The 20,332-nt window shown below is 44.8% G+C and overlaps 1 non-coding gene and 2 pseudogenes across 1 annotated transcript; 1 reads left to right on the top strand and 2 right to left on the bottom strand.

The window, feature by feature from the left end:
* Positions 1 to 312: 312 nt before the first annotated feature.
* On the bottom strand, positions 313 to 1,003 carry LOC123457560 (annotated as a pseudogene).
* A 5,213-nt stretch (positions 1,004 to 6,216) lies between these two features.
* Positions 6,217 to 6,321, bottom strand: LOC123457569. The gene has a single exon (XR_006635053.1). It is a non-coding gene; the product is annotated as a small nucleolar RNA U13 (small nucleolar RNA).
* Positions 6,322 to 11,178: 4,857 nt separating this feature from the next.
* LOC123457494 lies at positions 11,179 to 11,608 on the top strand (annotated as a pseudogene).
* Positions 11,609 to 20,332: the final 8,724 nt, after the last annotated feature.

Below are 20,332 nucleotides of genomic sequence, written 5' to 3'. Positions count from 1 at the left end.
ATATCCAAGTATTCCTCCTGCCCTGTCAAGTTTCTGGAAATATTGCTATTATCTGCTAGCAAAGAATTCAAGAGCAATGATTTCTAAGACACATTAGAACAGATACATAGGACTATATGGCCTAAAACAGCAAATTTTAGTTTGCCACAAATGGATGACATGGGAAATTTGTTTAAAAATGGTACATATTGCAGAGTAGCAAAAATAAGAGAGTTGGAAAAAGTGGTTTTTCCTGTGTGTGCCATAACTTCCCCCATTCCTTCAGTGTGACTACAGTGACCATAGCCCACAGTATCAAATGGAAGTCTTCCCACCAAGTCACGGCCTGTGGGGCTGGCCTGCCTCATCAGCCATGTTCAAAATATAGTTCGCCATGTCCTCTTCCCTGGGTGCATCTGACACCACCCACGACTCATTTGCTCCAGTCATCTGTAGGCGACAAATTCCCGTGTCCATCACTCCACTTATCAATGCACTTCTGACAAAAGCTGTGAGCACAAGGCAGGATGAGGTCAGCGCGCCCGTCCACGCAGATACAGCACTCCTCCTCATCCGTCGGCTGCTTCACCCTGCCCATCCACAGACCAGCCTGACAAGGTGTGACAGAGGATGAGGCGTCATCAGGTTCCTCAGAGGTGGCACCCTGAGCCAACACTCCTGACGCTTGACTTGTGATGTCTTTATACAGCTGAATAAACTGATTTAAGCTCATGATCCGTGATGCTTCCACAATGCCAGTGCTTTTGTTAATCTTGGTACAGACCACCCGTACAACCACTTTCCAAAAGGCAGAGGAATCCGACCCAGGTTGTATCTCAAAGAGAAGATGTTTTTCCTGGCCAGCAGCCACCTTAGCAGTTACATCGTTAAGTTCAGCTACTCTTCCAAGACATTCTTCGTAAGTTAGGGAGCCACTTTCTCGAACCAAGGTGATGTGTTTTGCTACTTTTTCTGGTAACTTGCTAATAACCAATTGTGTCTGATCTGAAAGTTGCTGTCCCATGGTGAATTATGTCTTTTAGAATTCAGGGTGTTGCTTCACATAGTTTCCTAGGCTCAAGGCATCACGCTCCAGACGCCAGCGGCGCTCCTCAGCCCGCGGTTTAACCTCGCAAGCTGCTATGACTTCTCTTAAGCTATGTTCTTTGCCAAATTTCCAGGATCATTATCATTAACTATGGACCCACAGAAGAGGTGGGCTTACTGTGACAGCTTTTGTGACCACAGTATATGATTGTTAGGTATCAGCATGGTTCAGCAAGGATTATCCAAAGTTGAAAGTCCTTTTCCCTTTGCTCATATAAAGTACTACTTGTGTTCGTATTAAGGGGTTTTAGCCATTCAATAAAAATTTGGTGAGTACCTGCATGCAGAAACAAACATTAAGATCATAGCAGTGGGGACAGCAGATGCAGCAAGTTACCAATGGCTTAAAGTAAACTCTGTAGCTTCTTTTTTTTTCCTTGGGCTACTTCCCAAAGCTATTTACTGATCCTTGGGTAGGAAAACTCTAAGGTTAGTCTATTTTTCAGGCTCTTCTTCAGGAAGTTTGCCCACTTCTGTGTAAGAAAATTCTAGGAGTTAGTCTCCTAAATTCAGTGCTGTGGCCCTCAAATAGGGCAGTGTGGATATAGTTTGCTATGCTTAGTGACAAATAACCAATATAATTTTTTATGTCTATTAGAGGTTTGAAAAATGAAATATGAAAAATATTTAGTTGGCAAATTATTTATTACCTCTTTGTGCTGTGTATCTCATCCTTCCTAAACTATTAAAATTCGCTATGCTCTATCAAACATATTCTGGTCAAAGATCTAGACTAGATCAATGGATGTGCTTGTCATAAATGTGGCAGCATCTCTCTGCAGTAAGTAGGGCAAGGTTAGACTTGCTTTGACAGTCCTAAGTGAACTTAAACTTGTGCTTTTTGAAGCAGAAGGTTAACTATAATGAGATGCTTCTTGAAACTCAAGCTCACCCAGCAGCTCCTATACCTGTGATATGAAAACATAGGAACTGAAGGAGAAAAAATGGTGAACAAATTTTGCTTATAAGCTTTCCAACAGGAAGTCAGATGAGTAAAACACTGCCATCATTTCCCAGCCCCAGGAACAAGTGAGTGTTCTAAACTCAGCATGTCAAGCCGACACACACTGAATGATAATGTACTGAGTGGGCTTTTTTTTTTTTTTATAAGCTCTGTAATTTATTGTCTCCATTTAAGATTCTTTCCACTGTTTCTTTTTATTTACAAATAAAATATGGGCTGGAGAGATGGCTTAGTGGCTAAGCGATTGCCTGTGAAGCCTAAGGAGCCCAGTTTGAGGCTCGATTCCCCAGGACCCATGTTAGCCAGATGCACAAGGGGGCGCACGCATCTGGAGTTCGTTTGCAGTGGCTGGAAGCCCTGGCACGCCCATTCTCTCTGTCTACCTGCCTATTTCTGTATCTCTCTCTCTCTCTCTCTCTGAAATAAATAAATAAAATATTTTTAAAAAATAAATAAAATATATTTTACATTACTTAATGAGAGAAACAGATAGAGAAAAACTCCAGATGCATGTTCCACCTTTTGCAGCTGGCTCATGTGGGTACTAGGGAATTGAACCTGTGTCCTTAGGCTTTTCAAACAAGTGACTTAACTGCTAAGCCATCTCTCTAGCCTTCCACTGTTTCTTTAAGCAGTAACTTGTCCACAAATTGAGGGTTTGGTAACTCAAGATTTCCAAACTTTCCAACATTCAAAGTTTATTTGTATGTTGAATCCATGAATCCATTGCTAAAGTCTGCTCTTTTTTTTTAAATTTTTTTATTTATGTATTTGAGAGCGAGAGACAGAGAGAGAAAGACAGATAGAGGAAGAGAGAGAGAATGGGCGCGCCAGGGCTTCCAGCCCCTGCAAACGAACTTCAGACGCGTGCGCCCCCTTGTGCATCTGGCTAACGTGGGACCTGGGGAACCGAGCCTCGAACCGGGGTCCTTAGGCTTCACAGGCAAGCGCTTAACCGCCAAGCCATCTCTCCACCCCTAAGTCTGCTCTTTTAACATCAAGGGTTCCAGTTTCTTCTGTGGCCATAGAGCTGCTGTATGCTGCAGTGGCTATCAATAGCTGTCTACAGTGGATCACTCCAATACAACCCATATGTAATTAGTTCAGTGTAGAGGTACAAAGATACCTCAATTAAAAACAAAATATGCTCTGTAAGAAACATTCACAATGACTGGCATTCCAAGTGTTTTGGACTCATTGAATATATGTTTAAAGTAAGAGTCATAATGGGACTTTTCACTGATAAATACACTTCGATATGCAAGCATTTGCCTTAAAAAATCCTGATGTTGAAACATGTTGGTGCTGAGGAGCTTAGTATGTGAGTATGAATGTACTTCCAACACTAAGTGAGCAAAATGGATAGGTCTGTTGCCACGCCAACTCCAGTGGAGTCTGCATGACTTGTTCACCAGGCTGAGATGAAAGCTTCAAGGAAGAAAGCCTCCTGGAAGGACGTGCATTCTCCAGGCTTGTAGTGCCTTTTGCTGCTCTCTAATAGCTGTTTTCTTCATCACTACTGTTCTGTTCCTGACACATGGCAGCAGCATGATGTTCTTTCACAATTTAGTAGACACACACGGAAGGAAATTAGATATGGAACAGTTTCCAAAAACTGAGTCACCTGATGGTGTGACACTTCCTCTGAAGACCCCACTGTTGTTTCAAGCCATAGTCAGAATTCCGAGAACCAGAACCAATTGATGAACCATTCGTTATCTTACCTTATACAGGAGTGTGTGGGAACTGGGATACACTAATAAATAATGGTGGAAAGCAAGTTTGTTGGTAATCTTTAACTTTTGTGGTCAGACTTGATAAGTTGAGGCCACCTTGGTGCTTGCTTACATTTTTATGGCATGGTTCAAGGAAGAAAATAAGTCGCCCTGTTAGAACTATTGTTAAAACTAATGCTTGAAGCAGGCTAAAAACCAAAAGTCATTTGTAACCATTGACTATCTAACACTAATTTTGGTGAGATATTAACTATTAAATATGTGATTGTAATCTTTACTCAATGTATTTGTGCCTCGATTCCTCAAACAGGCTGTTCATAGAAATTGTACCACATAAATAAACAAAGGCTAAGCTTATGCAGCCAGAATTGTGTATAACCGGATGCTCTACTTCAGTAAAATACACTCAGAGACATTCACCTTGTGTGTGTGTCTACTTGTCACTTTGCCAACTCCTTGCCCACCTCCCAAAGCCCTGTTTTTCCTCAGACTGGTGGTCCCGGCTTTGCTGGTCTCTTAGCTTTCCTAGATTTCTTCCCCTTCTTTACCGAGCCCATTAATTTCCCAAAGCAAACCTAAGTGGGCAAAGGGTAATCTTAGCATGAACTGTGGGCTAGTCTTTCTCCTCTAGCCTTCTGCAGGCAGAAAGCAAGCTCATGCTCCCAGTCCCTGTGCACGGAGGAGACTCTTCTCTATTCAGTTCAGGTGCAGCACAGCTTCCAATAAGCAATCGTTGCAGCTCCTGACCCTGACATGTGAAACCAGGCTTCAAATATGCACTTTAGCATCTGCTCAAGAGAGTAGTAGATGCACCTCTGAGAAGCCACATGCATTATGCTGAGTCCCGTCCCATCCTGAGTGTCTACGCTAGCCAACTCCCCGCCCAAACCCCACGTCAACATTCTAACTCCACAAACCATCTTTCCCTTTCGCACTGTCACATTCTATCACTGATGGCATTCATACCAAAGTTCTCTAAACATTGGCTGAGACACTATAACCAGGAGTAGACACCAGTCAGGAAAATGACAGCAGCCTGGCAGGAATCAGTTTTGAAAGAGAGGGCAACACATCTCTCTCCCCTTCCCCAATCAGAGCTACCTCTGTCAGGTAACGTAAAAGAAAGGTACTGGGTGTGCCAACTGCCCAAAGTGCCATCAGACTGCAGAATACTTACAGGCAGTCATCTATTCCTCACAGGTATGCACGCTTGCTTTTCAGGACATGATATTGGTTGGACACTCTTCCTCCTGCCTGCCCACAGCAATGTGGTGCAGCGCTTTCTGTCGGCACATGAGGCTTCTTAGGATCTGATTTTGAAGATCTAGGTCTATGATGTTAATAATAGAGCTAACACTACTTAGGGAAAACAAGCCATATATATCTTGCTTTAAGGCCTCAGTAAAAGATAAAGACAACATGATTAATTTCAAATATGTACACCTGATAGTTGACATCATTAGGTAGTAAAATTGTTTTCTACCTATAACCAACTAACTGTGGAGTGCCACAGTGATGCTTCAGCTGGCTTCAACTCAGGTTCGTCTAAGGGCTTCTCACCCAGTCATGGCCTGCGAGAGTGTCCATCAGTTATCCGGGGTCCTGTGAGGCCCACTTTCCCTCACGTTGCACTGAAAGACAGATACTACATTTGCATGTGCTAGCTGCTTTTTATTTTGCAGTGGGACACATAACTGCTTATAGCACATTAGAATTAGAGCGGAAAAATAACCATAAACATCAAAACATGGCCTCAGCTTCCTTTATAGTCAAACTTACAAATTGTCCTCTTAAAATACAGCATGCCCCAAAGTCTTCTGAGTTGGGAATGTAACCTTCGAGTACATTTTCCAGAGAATTCCCTAAGGCTCACAAAAAAGTTTTCTTTAAACAAACAAACAAACAAACAAACAAGCAAACAAACAAACCAAGCTTCAGTTGGATAAAACTGTTTCTCAACTGTGCTGCTAAAACTGGACTTTCAGATATACAAGAGGACAGGAAACAAATTCTTGTTTTCTTAAAAATCTCTTTACGTGTCAATATTATTGTTTTTTTCCTGAATGCAGTTATAATGTTTCCACCAATGATGAAGACACAAGGGTGGACAGAGCAGTTACCACCAGAACCAGAAGTGACCTCAGTCTGCATCTGGGAGGGGCAGCCATTGACTTTGCTGTCATGTGGCTGCAAGCACCAGCAAAGCCATCCTTTCCGTACTTCTCCTGTAAGAAAGAATGTTTTCATTATTACCTACTGCACGTATCTCCTCCGTTATGACATACTTCCCCCTCTCCCAGTCCCTACTCCCAAATGGCAGACTCCTTTGCCAAAACTAGCCCAACATGTTACCCCTGAGACTTCAACTTGGTCACTTGCAGTTTTATGAGACGGAAACTTGAACTTTTCTTTCTTTCTTTTTTTTTTTTACGTCAGATGGGTTATGTGCCAGAGCGTAACAAGGTTTAGTGGGAGGCACACGTCACGCAAGAGCGTGAACACCCAATCATCACGCATATGAACCAGTAAAAGGATCTGAACTTTTCTTTTATCAATGGCTAGTCAGTGTTTACTGCTCAAGCTATCACAAAGGCTTGTTAAAATCCATGTTTGGTGGGAAGTAGTTAAGACTGGGTGTCCCTGCCCCTCTCCCCTTGCCATGGGTCAGCCAGTAGCTCTGCAGCATGAAACCATTCTCCTGTAGGGTAGCATTCACCAAGGAGGGCTATTTGCTGTCACTCTCCACCAGTCAAAGAGGACAGATAGAACTGAACTATCTCAGGATGTGTGATTTATGCACATATGAACAGAGCCTTTCCTTCAATCTCTGGATAGTTTGACATGAGATTTCATAGATGAGAAGTCCTGGGGTGCATGAAGTTACTCTAGTTCCTCAGTGGGAGGTCCCAAGCCAGAACTCAGGGTGTGGGTCCCCTGGTCAGCATGGGTGTCCATCCCCACATTAAATCTACACATGTTCATTCCCACGCCAGTCCTCACACAATAGAGAATCACATTCCAACACAACAGCCATCTCATCACCTGACTGGGAAGAGCTGAGGACCAGACCTAGTTCCCTGTGGGCTTCTATGAGGTCACGCCAGTCCTCACACAATAGAGAATCACATTCCAACACAACAGCCATCTCATCACCTGACTGGGAAGAGCTGAGGACCAGACCTAGTTCCCTGTGGGCTTCTATGAGGTCACAGCAGTGGTAGGAGCCATGCAGACAGCAGTGAGCATTGCTGTGCCTCTTCTCTGAGATGGATGATCTCATGGGCCTAACCAGAGTCTGCAGGCATGAGAAAAGCAGCTCAGTGCTGAGGCCAGCATTATAATAAAGAGCCTCAGTTCATATTTAGTTATGACTGTGTAAACTGACCCTGAATGCTCTGCACCTTGCTCCTCAGGCAGGTAAATATAGAGGGTGGTGAGACTTTTCAGACTGAAACCTTATCAGGCTTTTAGTCCCCATCCATCCATCCATCCATCTATCTATCTATCTATCTATCTATCTATCTATCTATCTATCTATCTATCCATCCATCCATCCATCCATCCATCTAACCACCCATCCATCCATCCATCATCTATCAACTCAGGACTCAAAGGCTATGTCTCTATAGAGGCAGAGAGCTCCAAAAGGAAATGCCCCTTACATCAGAAAGACGGAGGTGTGTGCTGCCCCAACACATGGATTTTAGTTTCTTTTCCTGCAGTGATGTACGTGGTAAAAACTTAAACGTGATAGAGACGAGTCGTTTCTGATGTCTAGGGCAGGGCCAGCTGACAAATAAAGGAACGTGACTATGAGCTCTATCCACAGCTACACAACTCAGGTAACCACCTTAGAAAGAGATGGCAGGTGGAGATAATTCTCATTATACATTTAACCCATTAGCTTTCAACATGTAATCCATATAAAAATGATGAGGTTAAGCTTCATACTTTTTTCAAGCTAGTTCTTCAAAGTCTGGTGCATTTGATATTTCAAGTTTCTGTTCAGCGCTGCCCTGTTTCAAGGTTCAGCAGCTGCCGGTCACCAGTGGCCACTGTAGGGACAACACAGCTAGAACTGGACCAGTTCAAGAAAGAGCTTTGCATTACTACACACGTATCTCTCTAGCTGTTAGTTTGAGGCATGTGCTTTCTACTTTAACATGCTGCAGTAAAAATCTCCATGTATTGCTAACACAGAATCTCCTAGACTTGCCTGATCACTCATTTGTTATTTTCACTGCTCTGGCCAATGAACACTACAGAGCTCCCACTGTTTTCCAGTGATGTGGCTACAGCCAAGAGAAGAGATTCTCAGGTGGGTACCCTCAAAAAACCATGCAGCATTACCAACCTCAACCAAGCAATTCAAAAACTGCTTCCAGGGGAGCTGCTCGAGGGCTGAACTGTGAAGGCTCACTGCCACCTGATTCCCCTAAGTGCAACAACTCTCAGAAGCCAGCGGAAGGTCAGGTCATAGCATTCAAACAACTCCAGTGGACACACTGTGACAACTATCCACCCAGTACAGAACTGTTGCCTATAAATTAAAACAATGTAACCCCCAGAGTAGTGAAACTACTTGTTTAGGCTACACAACAATGTGCATGTCATGAAAGAATATGAACTAGAAACCTTTAAGCAGGCTTGTTGCAGTCAGGCTCGCATTGCTGGTAGAAATCACCCAACCGAGAACATCTTGTGGGAGAAAAGAGGTTTATTTTGGCTTACAGGCTGAAAGGGGAAGCTCCATGATGGCAGGGAAAATGATGATATGAGCAGAGGGTGGACATCACCCACTGGCCAACATAAGGTGGAGAAGAGCCAACAGGGCAGTGTGGCAAACACTGGCATGGGGAAACTAGCTGTAACACCTATAAGCCCACCCCAACAATACCCCACCTCCAGGAGGCTTCAATTTCCAAGTGCCATCAGCTGGGAACATAGCATTCAGAACACCTAAGTTTATGGGGACACCTGAATCAAACCACCACATTCTGCCCCTGGCCCCCATGAACTGATAATCATACATGATGTAAAATGCAGTATATTAATCTAACTTTAAAGTCCCCATAGTTCTTAACAATCCCAATGATGTTCATACATCCCCATAGTCTAAGGTCTTTTAACTGAGCCATAATACCAAAAAATCCCACCAAAGCCCATAATGAGACAGAATAAACACACACTGCAAAAGATGACATTGGCTATAGAAAATAAATATTCAGCCAATAAAAAATTTAAAACAACCAGGGCAAACATCAAACTCTGTAGCTTCAAGTCCAACAACTGTAGCCAGTGACAAACCTCCAAGTCCAATAATTCTAACCAGCAACAAGTCTCTGGAGTTCCACTTCCACTCCTCCAGCTAGGCTATTCACAGTCCTGGAAAACTACATCAGGGGGCCGGCAGCTTTCCTTAGCAGCCATTTCATGGTCCTGCTACCTCCACTGGGTCTCCAGTGCAACCCACGGTTCATCCTCATGACTCCATGGGGTCTCCATGCAAGCATCCATCAAACCTGCTTCACCCTGCCCATGGCCATTTTCAAAATACAAGACCATGTTGAAAACCCAACGACCAATGACCCTGTCTTTCCTGCATTTCTCATACTCCAGGGGGGAATAATACAGACTTTGAAGAACAGGACACTCCTTGATCACTCAGGCCCCTTCAAAAGAGTCTTCATTCTTGTTTTCCCACTGCAGGTCAGCTGGCCAGTCTCAATGGTTGCAATCTCTCAATTGTGGTTGAATGGGTAGAAATTCACCAAAGACTTTTTTCCTGTGCCATACCCCTCTGCTCATACCAGTTCATTTCTATGCAAAGCAACCCTGCACAACTTCTCAGGACATGGGCTTAACAGCAAGCTTCTCACACAAACTGATAGCCCAGTCCAAGCAAAGCTCTTTCTCACCCTCATAAGCCACAGCCCATAGTTCTTACTGCATTCAGCACCTTCAACGATGACAACAGTCCATCAAACTGTACTTACAGCATTGAAAGCCATCTCTTAGGCCAAGGTTTCAAATCCTTCCACATTTCTCATAAAAAGCAGCTCCAAAAGGCCAAAGCCACACAGTCAGGTGTCTAGCAGCAATCCCACTCCTCGGTACCATTTTACTGTTGCAGTCAGGTTCACATTGCTGGTAGAAATCACCCAACTAAGAAGTAGCTTGTGGGAAAAAGAGGTTTATTTTGGCTAACAGGCTCAAGGAGACACTCTACAATGGCAGGGGAAAATGATGGCATGACACCATCCCCTGGGCAACACAAGGTAGACAATAGCAACAAGAGAGTGTGCCAAACACTGGCAAGGAGAAACTGGCAATAACACCCATAAGTCCGCCCCCAACAATACACTGCCTCCAGAAGAGATTAATTCCCAAATCTCCATCGACTGGGAACCTAGCATTCGGATCACCTAAGTTTATGGGGGAAACCTGAATCAAATCACCACAAGGCTTTAATAATAAAACACTAGGAAGCATTCCTAGGCTCTTCACAGGTCACAAAATTATTAATAAGAAGATCAAGGGGAAATTTGAAGGAGAACTGAGCTTCACTCAACAAATCTGCTTTTAAAGAGTATTTATTCATTTATTGATTTGCCAGCAGAGAGAGATGAGAGAAAGAGACAGAGAAAATGGGCATGCCTGGCCTCCAGCTGTTGCAAGTGGCTCTACATCGGTACTGGAGAATCAAACCTGGGTCCCTAGGCTTTGCAGGCAAGCACCTTAACCACTGAGCAATCTCTCCAGCCCCAAAGAAAAAGAGGCATTCAGCCTTTTGTTTGTTTTTATTTTCTTTGAGGTGGGGTCTCACTCTAGTCCAGACTAACCTGGAGCTCATCCTGTAGTCCCAGACTGGTCTCAAACTCAAAGCAGTCTTCTTACCTCTGCCTGCTAAGTGCTAGGGTTAAAGGCATACACCACTGTGCCTGACTTCAAAAGCCTACTTACAATCTACAATAGCAAATCTGATTCACTGCATTGTTACCTTCAAAGAATAGTATATAGAACTTGACATGGCTTATTTTATTTCAAGTTTGAAATTGTGCCCAGATGCCCCATTACACATTCTATTCTGCCTTTTCTGGGCTATAATGTATAAAGCAATAAAACCTCTGCTGAGGATTCTCAAAACTGTCCAGACGGTAGCATGATCTCTAGACTGCAATACAGCGATATCTAAAGTTGTTCTTGTGCCTCGGTGGACCACAAAAATCTAAGAGATTAGTGTCTCCCCATATCTTCTGTGGGATTAGTATCTGCAGTGTTTGGCTCAAAGATGCACAGCTGGTGACTGCGTCTGCATGTGATCCTGCGCACCTGAGCCCAGGGAACCACAGGGGAGTGAAGGGGCCGGTCTTCGAGCGACAGCAATGCAAGATGGCAGCCACCAGGGGCTCGGGAGTAAAAGTCCCTCGCAATTTCTGATTGCTGGAAGAAGGCCAGAAAGGACTGGGAGATGGCTTTTACCAGATGGACAGGTATGATAATTGGGCCTCAAAGGACAATTTATGAAAACCGAATACCCAGCCTTAAAATAAAATGTTGACCTAAATACCCAGAAGCACCCCCTTTGTAAGATTTGCAACAAAAATTAGTATGAATGGAGTTAACAGTTCAAATGGAGTGTTGGGCCCAAGAGCCATGTCCACGCTGGCCAAGTGGCAGAACTCCTACAGCATCAGTCATCCTGCTGGAGCTGCGGCGCCTCTTGACATCTGGAGAGAACATGAAACTCCCTCAGCTGCTGGAAGGACGTGTCACAGCAGCTAATCTCTCAGAGCCCCAGGTCCCGCCCCATCCAATCTAAGCAGCCTGCGTTTTCCACAGTAGTGCATTTTCCAGACCTCAAAGTACTGGAAAGGGAGCTGCCACTCAAAGGCAGTTGATCTTAAGATGCTGTATGTGATACTCATTTGTTTTGTCCATTTAGAGCTCTAAGCTATGCTATGTAACAGACCATCCTGTCAAGTGTAACCTCCGTCCGCATAGTTGTACTTCTGGGATCGAGAAGGTATATTTGAGTCGGTTCCCATCAGGAGCAGTGGGGCACATCTCACACAACTGTGATAGACTCGTCACGCAGTCACCTTGCTGCTGGCTATGGGCCTGGGTCTGCTTCTCCCCTGGCCTCCCGCCACTGCCCCCTGCTGGGCTGCTCCTTAGAGGATGTGGGAAGGCTTCAGGTAGCAGCCTGTAGCACTACTGGTGGGTTTGGGGGGTGCTGACCTGTACCCCTGCTTTCTTAAGTCTTAACTGACACCCTCTTCCAAGCCACTATCCTGTCCCCACCCTCGTCCACTCTCACTCTTGGCAAACACATCGACTGCAACCCACTGTTCTCTGAAATGGGCCTTGGGTGAGGAGTTCAGGGTCTCCCGTCTCCTCCCCCCCTTTACCGAGGGGTGCTGCTTTCTCTCTCCTCCACTCCCTGCTGCCTGTCACCAGCCCACACTTCACGACTCTTCCTTGCTGTGGCCAGACGCCATCAGATAAGGTTGGAAGAGTCGGGCCTCCCTCGCTTAGTTCTGGAACTGTTCGTTACTCGCCACCAGGCTGCAGTCACCATCAGATGATGCGCCGTCAGCTCAGGTTTGATGAGGTGACGCAGACCTGCCAGCACCGGGAGAGCTCGTGGTCACACCTGGAGAAGGGCCCACGAGGACACTGCAGGCACATGGCTCCACGGAGCCCTTCCCCTGGCCTGTAGCTGATTTGTTTTAAACATTGTTGAAGAAGGTTTTGCGCAGGGCTCGGAGGACACCCTGACCATCTGACGGGTCTAGTGTGGAACCTGACAGCTGGAACAAGAGGACCTTGACCGGAGGATTCTAGTGTGGGTGCTGCTGCTGCTGCTCAGACCTCTGCGGGGACACGAAGGAGCTTGGGGTCAGTGGTGTACCTGGCCTCCTGCCACATCATTGTGTGACCACTAGATGCCGAAATGTGGATGATACCGAAATAAAGGCCATTCGTTGTGTTCTGGGGAAGAAAAGATGCACAACTGTGAATCTTAGCTGCTCTCTTATCACACCAAGGACCTGAAGCAGCACAAGGAGAATTTTCCCAGGATGAAATGACTGTGACAACAGGGCTTCCTTCTAGCAGCTGACCAGAAAGGACCTCCTGTCTAGATGCTATCACATGCACGGGTAGATCTCTATCCCTCCTCACAGAGCGCCTCATGTTAAGTGTTTCTAAACCTCCCGGCAGGTCACTGTGTCCAGATCTAAGCTGCCAGCTCAGGTCCTAACACTGAGAAGAGGTGCAGCCCTGCAGGGTCCACCCAAACCTAGCATGGGCCACGACTATAAAAGATGTGCTGCTAACTAGAAAGTGAAGGGCTACTGGAATGACAGGCGATACGTGAGTACTGGAATCAAAGGATCACACACAGATGGGAGGGAGATGGTTTTAAATCCTTTACTTAGTGAGGTTCAGGCCGGTGGATCTACACATGACCTGTAAATGTTAACCTAAGACGAAGCATTATCCATTGCCCTTGCAGTGGCTGAGGAACGCAGCTGGTCTTCACAGATGTGCCTCTGCCTTCTACCCCCACCATTAGCATTTGGAAAGCTAGTCTTGTGCCACAGTGTTCATTTGCAGAACATGCGAGTAGACGCATGATTTACAGCGTTCAATGGGGTTGCACCTAGTTTTGCCCTCAGTAGGCTCTGCAGGACTTGTGGATAGGTCAGCGTTGTGAGCAGCATGCTTACTCTGTTCATACAAAGCCTAGCCTCTGCTTCACAGGATTCCATTTCTGTAGAGAAACCAGTTTTTTTTTTTTTTTTCTTTTCGAGGTAGGGTCTCTCTAGCTCAGGCTGATCTGCAATTCACCATGAACTCTCAGGGTGGCCTTGAACTCATGGCCATCTTCCTACCTCTGCCTCCCAAATGCTGAGATTAAAGGCATGTACCACCATGCCTGGTGAGAAACCAGTTTTTAATCTTGGGGTTTTAGTTTGCTGTCAGCCAGTGGGGCATGGAAACATTTCTCTGTTCTCCTCCACACAGAAGAAAACCTATTGATTCTGTACTGTATTTCCAGGAAATAAAACCAGAGGAAGCTTCCCAATCACAACAGATTTGCCCAGCTGCAGCCAATCTTAATAACTCTGGGTCTTTTCTCTTGTTTTAATGATTAAAAATTGACCATATTAGGCATTTGTTTAGTGATAGAATGCAAGCAATAAGCAGAGAAACACACAGACTGTAAAATGCAAGACCAGAAACTCGAATACTACTGGAAGAAAATTTAGGAAGTACTTGCCATGATATAGGAATGGAAAAAGACTTCCTGAACAAAACCCCAGTGGCTCAAGTTCTTAAATAGTCACTCAACCATTGGGATCATATGAAGCTGAAGAGTTTCTTTACAGACAAGCATATAATAAGCAAGGCCAATAGAATACCCACAGAATGGGAGAAAACATTTGCAGGTTATCCAACTGATAGAGGCCTTATTTCTAGAATTTACAAAGAACTCAAAAGTCTAAATAATAAGAAGACAAATACCCCACTCACAAAATGGGGCACAGAGTTGAACAGGCAATTCACAGAGGAAGAGATACAAATGGCAAACACACACTTAAGAAAATGTTCATCATCCCTAATCATCAGAGAAATGCAAATTAAAACAACTATGAGATTCCACCTTACCCCAATAAGGATAGCCAACATCAAAAGTCAAATGAAAATAAATGCTGGCGAGGATGTGGAGAAGCAGGGACACTCATCCACTGTTGGTGGGAATGCAGGATGGTACAACCACTTTGGAAAGCAATATGGAGACTCCTGGAAAAGCTGACTATAGAAATACCAACAGACCCAGTTATACCCTTACTGGGCATCTACCCTAAAACCTTCAAACCAAAGGCCAGAGAGATTTGCTCAACCATGTTTGTAGCGGCTCAATTCGTAATAGTTCAAAGCTGGAATCAACACAGATGTCCATCATTAGAAGAATGGGTAACAAAGATGTGGTATATCTACACAATGGAATTCTATACAGCAGTAAGAAAAAACTACATAAAGAAATTTGAGGAAAAATGGTTGAACCTGGAACAGATCATTCTCAGCAAACTTACCCAATCACAGAAAAAAAATTGACACATAGTCTCACTCATCTACGACACCTTACCTGAATCTACCCAAGATACCTTACATACCCAGCAAGCACCTCATGGACTAGACAATAGGATGGATGGGAGGGCAGGGAGGGCATCGAAGGGTGGAAAACAGTAATCTGGACCCTAACGGCAATAGTACCATAAAATTCTACTTCCTAAAAGACAGACCAAATGGCTGAACCTTCACTAGACCCTTACAGGAAACACCTGAACCACAAGACACTGGAGAGGGTAGGATCAAGACTAACCTAAATCTCCTACATCTTTCCTCTCTCCCTCTCCCCCTCTCCCCTCTATCTCTCTCCTCTCTAACTCTTGTATATTAGTTATGTTCTTCCTCAATTTCTTAGTGGACAGTGACCTGTAACCCCCACTTCCAGCTTGGGGCTACCATCCACAATGAGCTTTTGATCAGAGAAACCTACAAGGTTTCCCAAAACAATGACAGACTTCTGTCAGAGTACTTGATGACCCACCAAAGGCCAGTGGTAAGACCCTATTGCTGAAGACTCCATACGCAGCTGACACCTAAAATGGAATGAAATGGCTGGAAGCCAGGAGAGATTCAGTCCCCAGACAGTCAGTGTGTCTAGTACCAGAAGGTGCTACATGGGCGACTGGGGGAAATGACCAATATCTGTCCAAGCAACTCATTGTCTAACCTAATTAGCAACAAATAACCTGATGTGATGCCCACACAAGTGCAATAGTGGCACACAGCCATGGTGGGGAACAACTGCTCTTGATTTGGCTAACTCATCCCCTCAGTGGTAGGAGACCCATAGCTAGAGCTGGGAAACAAGGCAGAACCATACCAAACATAAGCCCACGCTCCATTATCAAGCTACCATTAATCATGTGGTACAAGAGGGCCTACACCTATCAAACTCACTATCAAAAAAGTGTTATCTCAATTTTATGGGTGCTAACTTACTCTCCGTTGGAGAATCTGCTTCTCTTTTTCAGATAGATGCAGATCCTAAGGAGAGAGCTGCCCCAACATACCTCAAAGGGGCTAGACTGAAACTAAGGATAATCGGCGAAATAAGCAAGGGTGATGTTTTCCTGATGAACTGGATACCAGCACAAAGGGGAAGGAGACCAACACAGAGAAAAATCAACTCCTACCAAATCAGAGAGCCAGAGCCTCAGAGACCCCCAACACCTCAGCACTGAAGCAGACCAAAAATGAACCCAACATGGCTCAGGGAAATTTTGCGGAAGAGGGGGCAGAAAGAATGCCAGAGTCCCATGTTGGGTCATGTTATGCAGAGACATTTAACATACCAAAAACTGTGGACTAACTCCACAATGCACGACCCATTTACATCAACAAGGAGGGTCCATTGGGAGGGGGTAGATCATGGATAAGCCTAAACAATGGTACCAAACTGCCTGTATTTGCTGAAAAGAAAACTAATAAATTAAAAAAAAAAGCTGTCAAAGCAGGCAAAGGGGTATGTAGCTCGCCTCCAGCAAAGAACGTCATGGGATCAATACTTTCCCTTGGAGAAGCATCTGAGTTGAAGCTGCATTTCCAAACCACTACTGTGACAGGGTCTTCGCTTTCCCTATCTGCAGTAAGCCTAGTCTTCACATGCAAAATTCTGCTGGCCTCTGGACCAGAAACCCTTTTGGAAACAAGACTCAAAGCAACGTGTAACTCTGCCTGCCTCTGGGAGTACTTCTCTTAACAGAAGGTGTGATGGAGGAGGAAAGAATCCTTCAAACCGTTTATAACAGTAAATTCTCACACAGATCAAACTCTGAGGTGAGCACAGCTCGGAGGACGCCATTTGGGCAAGAACACAACTCGTCCTTCCCTAATCGCACCCTCATCTTATGAATGAGGGAACTGAGGCAGACAGGGTAATTGGCCGAAAGTTTCATGACTAGAAATTTCAGATGTAAGTCCAGGTCCATATTTCAACTCCAGTTTCCTTACGAGAAGTTTCATGGTGTTTCTCTCTAGAACTTAAAACTCATTTTAAATCAAGTTGAATATGGTGGTGTTGCAATAAGGGAGAATTTGCCTGGTTTTCTTCTCTGTCTCTGAGAGATGACCATTAGGTCCTCAGAGTTTCATAAGTGACAGTGTCTTTGTCACTTCGTGGTCCTCTGGATCATATCTAGGTGGTGATGATGCCTCAGGATAGGGACTGGTCACCAGAGAAAGCAAGTCTGGGTCAAAGTTGGGGTTTAATCCAGGGTGGGTCAGACTGACCTGACCTTCAGGGAATAGAAGAGAGGGCTGAAGATTGTGTTCAGTCACATGGTAGTCAGTGACTCAGTTACCTTACTTGTGTAATATAACTGCAATTAAAAAAAAAAAACAGGGCTGGAGGATTGCTTAGTGGTTAAGGCGCTTGCCTACAAAGCCAAAGGACCCAGGTTTGATTCCCCAGGATCCACAAAGCCAGATGCACAAGGTGGTGCACACATGTGGAGTTTGTTTGCAGTAGCTGAAGGCCCTAGCATGCCCATTCGCTCTTTCTCTCTCTCTGTCAAATAAATAAATAAAATAAAAACTAAGGCTGGGCATGGTGGTGGCACACACCTTTAATCCCAGCACTAGAGAGGCAGAGGTAAGGGAATCGCTGTTGAGTTCAGAGCCAACCTGAGACTACATAGTAAATTCCAGGTCAGTCTAGGCTAGAGCAAGACCCTACCTTGAAAAAGCAAAAAAGTAAATAAATAAATAAAATACAAGTGCCTGGCATGGTGGTGCACACCTTTAATGCCAGCACTCAGGAGGCAGAGGTAAGAGGATTGATGTGAGTTTGAGGCCAGCTTGATAATAGTTAATTCCAGGTCAGCCTGGGCTAGAATGAGACTACTTGAAAAACAAAACAAAGCAAAACTGACTAAAAAAAAAAAAGCCATTGAGATTCCTGGAGCTTCCTGACTGGTTAACACCTCCAGGTGACAGAAGTGTTAACTTTCATGAAATGAGGAAAGGAGACCTACAGAATTCACCCTCCCACACTGCCCTAGGGATATCTTCATTTGGCTAGTCCTAATTTGTGTCCTTTACAATCACGCTGTCTCTGATTGGTTAGAGTTGCAGTGAGGCCCCTGGCAGACAGTCCTATTTGCAAAACCAGGCAGGACACCATCTGACCCTGAGCAGATTTTCAGGACAGAGCTCCCAAGATATGCCTTTGGGCAGCAAGATGGAGCCCTGAGCATTTCTAATCCCGCCACACCTGGGCCTAGAGTCTGAAGGATGCCTCACCCGTTCCCCTCCTTCTACCAAACTTTCCAAAATGACTGCTTACAATGGGCAGGATGACATCTGGTTAAAGTTCTTACAAATTAAAATTCTAAAGAGTCTCATCTTTCTCCAATGCCGCCAGTCTCCCTGGGCTCACACATCCCCTCCCCTTTGCAGCTTGTGCATTCTCAGGACAAGTGACATTCCCAAGGACCTGAACCTATCTTATGATGAGGGTGGCTACTTTCAAAGTGTTAAGGAGCTCATGGGTCCCTGGGCATACATGTGCTGTTCTTTAATTCATGCAAGAAACTTACACATGATAGTATTTTGCAGCAGAAATTCAGAGAGGTTAAAGAACATGCTCCAGATCACAACGCATTAGGAGATAAGCCAGCATTCTCACTCAGATCCAGCTAACTCCACAGTTATGCCTCATCCTAGCTAAGTAACTCCTATACTGTCTAGCACAGGTAAGAGGGAAGCTGAGAAGGGCTGGGGCACCTCTCCAGCTTCCTGGGAATGGTGGAGTTAGATGCCCTGTAGCTCAGTGGTCTGAAACCACTGGCCCAGTTCACCACCTGGGAGCAGAAATAAATCCTGTTCTCTTTAGCCTAGGGCTGCTTTCCCACCTGACATCTTCAAAACCCCACCACCCTGGCCTCCCTCACAAGTACCTCTTCTCCCGTGGAAGATGAATGGAATGCTAAAACACCCCGTTGCTCTGCAAGCATAAATTGCAAGAAAAATATCTAGAATGCTGATGGTTTCATGCATGAGGATTTAAAAAAATTAGTAATTTATTTGAGAGGGAGGGAAGGAGGGAGAGAGAAAGAGAGAGAGGGAGAATGGGCACGGCAAGGCCTCTAGCCACTGCAAACAAACTCCAGACACATGCATCCCTTGTACATCTGGCTTATGTGGGTTCTGGGGAATTGAACGTTGGGTCTTTAGGCTTTGCTGGCAAGTGCCTTAACCACTAGACCATCTCTCCAGCCCTCATGTGTGAAGATTTAAAGCTACTTCCTGTATTTCCAAGATTAGCTGAAATATGGGATCAGTCTGCAGGCACAGTGTGTGAACAGCTCTTGGGGGCTTTCCTTTCAAAAGTCAATGCTTGGGAGTTGGGTATGGTGACACACCCCTTTAATCTCAGCACTCGAGAGGCAGAAGGAGGAGGACTGCCATGAGTTCGAGGCCACTCTGAGCCTACATAGTGAATTCCAGGTCATCGTCGTCTAGAGTGAGACCATACCTCAAAAAAATAAGATAAAATAGTGGGGTGTGGGTGCACATGTCTCTAATCCCAGAACTTGGGAGGCAGAGGTAGGAGGATCACTGAGTTCGAGGCCTGACTGGGCTAGAGTGAGACCCTGTCTCAGAAAAACAGAACAAATGAACAATAAAATTGAATTTTAAAAAGTCAATATTTAAAACTTTGTACATGGTCACAGTCAGCAGAGTCCTGCATATTTAGTATGTTTATAGATAATCACTTTCCTGTCCTACCTCTAGACTTATGGAAGTTTGCAAATAAGTTCTAGACAGTTTGGTCCTATCTGGAACAAATGGACATTGTTCAGGTTTCATGAAATACTGGGGCACAGAGTAGAAGGGAGCCTCCTAAATGTAGGTCGTTTTCAATATTCTCATGCAAAATAAGCAAGAGTTACAACCATTGCCTTTCCTCCATGCCTTTTACCTGTTTGCCACCCCTGGGTCACATTCTACAAGCGCCAGTCTGTAGTGCACACTTGAGTTTGCTCTGGAACAACAGGAAAGGAATGGCTATGCTGTGAAGTCAGGAGGTGTAGACTTGGCTTCTCTATGAACCTCAAACACCTGCTAACTGTCCAGAGGTGTCCTCTAGACAACTTGCTTGCTAACCGTGATCTGAGTGTGAGACCCATGACCTGTTGCATTACTTTCAGTAGAAAGAGATCAGAGACAGTCAAAGTATCTCACCAAGGTGGCAGTGCCCAGCCTCCAACATAGTTGGCCCACTGTTTCTACCAGCTCTGAGAAGTCAACTAACACTTGGTGAATAATTTGTGTTAAAAACAAAAATTGAAGAGCTGGAGAGATGGCTTAGAGAGTAAAGGTGATTATGTGTAATGTATGAGGTAATGTACCAGGGTAAAGCTAGATGCACAACTATGTGCATGCATCTGGAGTTCATATGCAG

The sequence above is a fragment of the Jaculus jaculus genome, unplaced genomic scaffold (assembly GCF_020740685.1).
Source record: "Jaculus jaculus isolate mJacJac1 unplaced genomic scaffold, mJacJac1.mat.Y.cur u25, whole genome shotgun sequence".
NCBI lineage: Eukaryota > Metazoa > Chordata > Mammalia > Rodentia > Dipodidae > Jaculus > Jaculus jaculus.
Note: the sequence above shows the minus strand (reverse complement) of the source record. Positions and strands in the feature narration are given on the sequence as shown.